Source organism: Stenella coeruleoalba (assembly GCF_951394435.1).
Source record: "Stenella coeruleoalba genome assembly, chromosome: 15".
Lineage (NCBI taxonomy): Eukaryota > Metazoa > Chordata > Mammalia > Artiodactyla > Delphinidae > Stenella > Stenella coeruleoalba.
This window is the reverse complement of record NC_137161.1, coordinates 20,874,785-20,880,739: the sequence shown is the minus strand read 5'-3', so window position 1 is coordinate 20,880,739 and position 5,955 is coordinate 20,874,785.

Sequence of the window (5,955 nt, the reverse complement as noted above, 5' to 3'; positions counted from 1 at the left end):
GTGCAACCCTGGCCCCAGACTGTCCAGGATTCTAGTGTGTAGGTGGAGTGGTATCGTCCGAGCCATCCACTGCTTCTCTCCTCCACCAGTGAGTAGGAGAGGGATGTCCATCATACAAGGGCCAGCCATTTTCACCTGGCTGTGCTAAGACCTTAGGAAAGTCATTTCACCTCTCTGAGCCTCAGGTCTCTTAATTAGATAGAAAACTGCACAAGATCGTTGCAAATTCCATAAAATTAAATCCTGTGTAAAATGAGAAAATGCCCTCTGACTGGGTTCTTCCTGAGGGCATGAGACATGTCTTCTTATCTTTGTCCCCTAGTACTTTGTAGGGGACTTGATGAGTGGCAAGCTCTTAGTTTGTGTTTCCTGGAGGCCTGGATGAGTGGATGAAAAAAGGAAAGTGTCTGAAACACAGTGGGTGCAAAATAAAAATTAGATTTAGTTTTCATGTACTCTCAGGCTAAATTTCTCAATTGTGTTCTAAAAGCATTATTGTTCCTTGAAGACTCAATAGGAAAAAAAAGTCATGGTAAAGGACTATTCTACAGTTAAATAATTTTGGAATATGGAAGCCCTTGGAGAGTCCCAATATTAATTAATTCAGTGCACATTTATTGAGCGTCTACTATATGTCTGGCACCATTCTGGGTGTTGGGGATTGAAAGAGCTGTCAATAAAAGAGGAAAAAATCCCTGCACTCATGGAGCTTACTTTCTAGCGCATATTTGTATCTCACGTTAGGCTCTGAGGCCAGCAGTAAAGAAACTTGATAAATTTTGTTTGATCCAGTGTTCTCCATATTTATTTATTTATTTTTATTTTATTATTTTTTGGCTGCGTTGGGTCTTTGTTGCTGCGCAAGGGCTTTCTCTAGTTGTGGTGAGGGGGGGCTACTCTTCGTTGGGGTGCATGGGCTTCTCATTGCGGTGGCTTCTCTTGTTGCAGAGCACAGGCTCTAGGCACGCGGGCTTCAATAGTTGTGGCACAGGGGCTCAGTAGCTGTGGCTTGCGGGCTCTAGAGCGTGGACTCAGTAGTTGTGGCCCACGGGCTTAGTTGCTCCACAGCATGCGGGATCTTCCCGGACCAGGGCTCGAACCCGTGTCCCCTGTGTTGGCAGGCGGGTTCTTAATCACTGTGCCACCAGGGAAGCCCTCCATATTTATTTAATTATGGAATCTTCTCCCTTTTTTCTGAAATGCAAATTTAATTTTGCCTGATTTCTCATTACCTGTCACACTCCAAACTCCAAGGTCCCCCAGAACTATGGAATATAGCAATGAAAATAATCAGTGCTAAAGCCAGGTTCGTGGTTCTGAATCACATCCCCACCACTTATTAGCTATGCGACCCTGGGTAAGACTCACTTTATTCATGTGTATAATGACGATAATAGCAAGGATTAAATGCTGTATTTTCAACAATGCTCAGTAATGTGCCTGGTATTTGGTAATTATTCTTTTAAATAGTATTTGTCACTCCAGGTCTCCTCAGAATCTACAAGATAATGGCCAAGTTCCTTACATGGTATCCAGTGCCCTACTCACCTCCCCAGAGTCACCTGAAATCATTCTCCCTTTTATGACCTGGTCATTCAGAACCACTTCCCAATCTCCATGGCTCCCAAACAGCCCCCAGCCAGTTCAGACCTTTGCTTACATGCCGATTCTTCTTCCTAAAATGTTCTTCTCAGTGCTGGCCACCTGGAAGACACATCTTCCAGACTCATTAGATTTGTGCTCACTGTCTTATCCCCCAGCCCCAAAGGATCCACTTGCTGGTTACAGTTGTGTAAGTTACCCAGGCAAGGCCAGTAGAAGAATCACCCAATCAGCAGAGTCACAATAAATAATTGTTGTGTTACGCCTCTATGTTTTAGGGGTGGTTTATTATCCAGAAATAGACAATTAATTCAAGCTCCTTGAAGTCAACAACAACTGGCTTTAATTCATCTTCATCACAACTGTCATGCAGACGAGTACATCGGAATCCCTAGAACCGCTGGTGAAGCCAGGAGATAGTGAATACACTGGATTATATTCACTCCAGACTATAGCTGGGATAAATGAGGGACATCCATACATCATCGACGGAAGGACCCTAGTAGGAAAGAACTGTCTGAGAGTGTGCCAATAGATCAATGACAGACACCTTGAGCTGTCCAGGGTGCTGACTCTCTTGTTCTCCATACCTGGCCTCTCCTGCCCCAGGATCACCCCACTCAACCCCTACCCTAAGTTTGACAGCATCTGTCCATATCAAATTTAAGTCGAAGGTTTGTATCTTCACCTTACCTTCTCCCTTCCACCCTCCCTCTCGGGAACCATCTGACCATTATAATAAAAATCCAGCTTTATGTAAATACCCTATCCTCCAAGTAATAAATGCCATTAGCTAAGCCTGTCTGAGAAACCGCAGGCTTTTAAACATCCATTTGAAGATCTTTGAAAGCTCTCTCGAGGCTGTTTCTCATAATTTACTAAGTGGGTGTTGGTAATAACTGTGTTAAATGGCCAGGCCCAGCAATTCGCAGGAGGTGTGTCTGTTTGTGTGTTCGTGGTGGTGGCAGTGGGGGGATGTGCTGGGAAGAGGATGCCCTTTCTTCCATGCTGATCGGTTACTTATTTTTAAGAGCCCCCCTGGGGGCTCACAGTCCTTTGATGAGCTACTAATGAGAGAGCCAGATCTAACAATTAATTTCCCCAGAGTTATTATGTTGTTTTGGCAACAATTCTATGAAAAGCCTTAATGCTCACCTGGCTTCTCAATGGTTGAGGGGAGCCGTGAGTTGAGGGCAGAAATGGATTCTACTCATTCAACAGTCATGTATTGAGCTGTGTGCTAGGCACTGCATTAGATCAAGACACACCCTCTGCCTTCATGGATCCTTCAGTCTGGTGTATGAGTGGGAGTGTGGGGGTGTGGTTAAGACAGGCAAGTGAATAGGAAGTTACACTACATGTGATACATACTATGGAGAGGAAAATGGAGGGAGCTATGGGAGTACGGGGGGCACATAACCCAGATTTGAGGAGTCAGAGAAGGCTGCCAGGATTGAGAATCCTTAATGAATGCCTAGACTTAGCAGGATAAATAAGAAAATAGGGAAAGAGAATGCTCTCAAAAGAAGGATCAGCACATTCAAAGACTCTGAAAAGAGAGAGTATCCATAGAATTCTGGAGAGAAGGAGGAGTACCACAAACTATCAGTCATTGCTACTGGGAGTGCAAGTTGGTACATTTTATAAAACAGTTGGGCATTATCTAGCAAAGTTGGAGATATGCAAGCCCTGTCACCCAGCAATTCCATTCCTTTCCAGAGACAGTTATGTACATAACATTAGATGATTCATACACAATGATCATAGCAGCATGGTTTGTAATGGCTAATAACTGGAACCAACCCAAATACCCATCAACAGCATAATAATTAATTGTGGTGTAATCATATAATAGAATACTATACATCAGTGAAAATGAATGAACTATAGCCATGCATAGCAACATGGATAAATCTTTCTTATATTGACACCAAAGGATACATACAACAGGGATCCATTTTTATTCAATTCATAGTAGTCAAAACGAAGATACTGTTTTTGGATGCATGCAAATGTGGTAAAACTATAAAAGAAAGCAAGGAAATAAATGACTGTAGCAAATGGGATAGTGACTTATTCTAGGGGAAGGATGGGGGCATGATTGTAAAGGATCACATGGGGGGTTTCAGGCAATTTTCCATTTTTTAATTTGAGTGGTAGTTACACCGATGTCTACTTTAGAATTATTAAATAACCATGTACATTTATGTCATAAGTTTTTCTAGGTGTGTGGTATACTTCATAATTTTTGTTAAAAAAGGGCAGAAAAAGAAAGTATCATTGTAGGCTCAATGAGGGGTCTCTACTCTGGTCATGTCCATGAGAAGCCCAGCATGCTGATGGGAGGGCTGGAGGTGGTCTCAGGAACTGAAGCCAGCATCCTTCATCTATAAAGATAGAGACATGGTAACACAGAGGGGAAATGAGTTGCTCAAGCACACCAGAGTACAAATATCAGAGCTGGACAGGGTCACACCTCTTGATTCCCTACACAGGGTTTCTCACCCACTCTACAGCTTAGATCCTTGTGGTAAATTTTCTGGGAATTGCTAGAACAAATTTTCTCAGAGTATGATCTTCCTTCATCAGAATCACCTGGTGCTTCATTAAAATTCAGATTCTGGAGTCATACCCAAATCCTATCGAATCAGAATCTCTAGGAAGTAGAGCCAATGAATCTGCTAAGAGAGCTTTTAATGCTTTTCTTATATTCACTAAAGTTGGAGAATCATTACCCTAAAAGCTCAAAGTCCTTGCATAGGCACAAAGGGAACTGTCTAGGAAGACAGGGGTGGAGAAGTCAATGGGAAAATGGCATAGTAACTCCTCCTTACACCACCACCAGCTGGAGAGAAAACCTTTAAGGCTGAAGCATCAAAACATAGTTATCACTAGGGACCTCTTGGCCTCTTGCTGCCTTTAAGCCAAAAGCAAGCTTTTGTGGCAACAGGGGTGAATCTAATATATCACTTTCTTGCTGGTATAAAGGTGTAAGTGTCAATTTCTTCTCGTTTTTGTGAAGATTTGACAAAGCACTTAGAGCAGCACCCATTTTAATCAACAAAGAAGCCAGAAAGATCACAGGGCAGCAAGTGTGCCGTATCTGTCTGAGCTCTAGGTGGATTTGAAAATTGCACTTTTAATTAAAATTGGCATTTCTGAAGCTCAAAGTTGAAGCTGGCCGTTTTGCTGGGGAATTGCAGATCATGAGGCAAACAATCTGAGAGGGAGGTTTAAACGAGCAAAGAGGAAAGCCTGTGTATGAACAAGAGGTTCTTGTTTAAATAATGAAGTAGAGAAAAGATGATGTAAAAATGCCTTTGTCTGTGTTTAGATAGGTTTCCTCGGAGACCCGTGTAATTGTAGCTGAGCTGTCCGAGGTGCTGACGGCTGGATATGAGAGGAAAGCTTGTCAGAGGTAAATGCCTGGTGCATACTTCTCAGTCCACCAAGTTTGGCCTCTTTCAACAGTTTCTTTCCAGTCAATGATAAACACACAGCCAGATGTTATACTATAATATTATTCATTCAGTAAGTCTGCAAAAGTTACTGATTACCTACAATGTATAGTGGGTGGTGCTCTGAGGAATGGAAAAAGTGTCAACCCAGCATCGTTGAATTCTGTTTTTCAGATGTGGCAATGCGCCTCAAAGTTGATGTTATTCCAAGATTTAAGGAGTTTGTGAACCAGTAAAGTTAAAAACGATGAAGGACAATTCCAAGTAAAAGACATTTAAGAACATCAACTATCACCTACTCTCTCCATCTTTTAATAAAAATCAGCACATTTAAAAACCGAAAAAGTGGGAGGGTCATAAACTCAGACTAAAATACAGTTAGTTAAAATGAAGTTATAAAAACTCCCTTCATTGTACATATCTTAATCACTTCACTAAGAGCCACAGAAAATTTTATCATGCACTGGCATCATTTTCAAAACTGTCAGTTGGGAGTCATTGATCCAACATCCAGGCCCTTAGGAAACAAATAGAATCTCTATAAACATCCAAATCAGAGGTCTTCTACCTTCTAGGTGCACGTCTGACCTCCAGGTTAGCCTGTTGGACAGTCTTGTAAGACATTTTTTCTCCTTTCCATAGTTACAGAGCCTTAAACATGGAGAGGAGAGTGTCTATGGGAGTGGGTGGGAGGGGGTGGAATTACCACTTGTTGAGAACCCACTATGTGCCAGAACTGTGACTGCGACAGATCCTATACTTAATTTACTCCACATAATCTGATGTTCACTCTCATTTTGTGAGGGGGGTATCACTAGCATTCTAATTTAGGGATGGAAAATGTGTTACCCATAATTATTTAATTTATAATAAAAGAACTTTCAAAGATCAATTT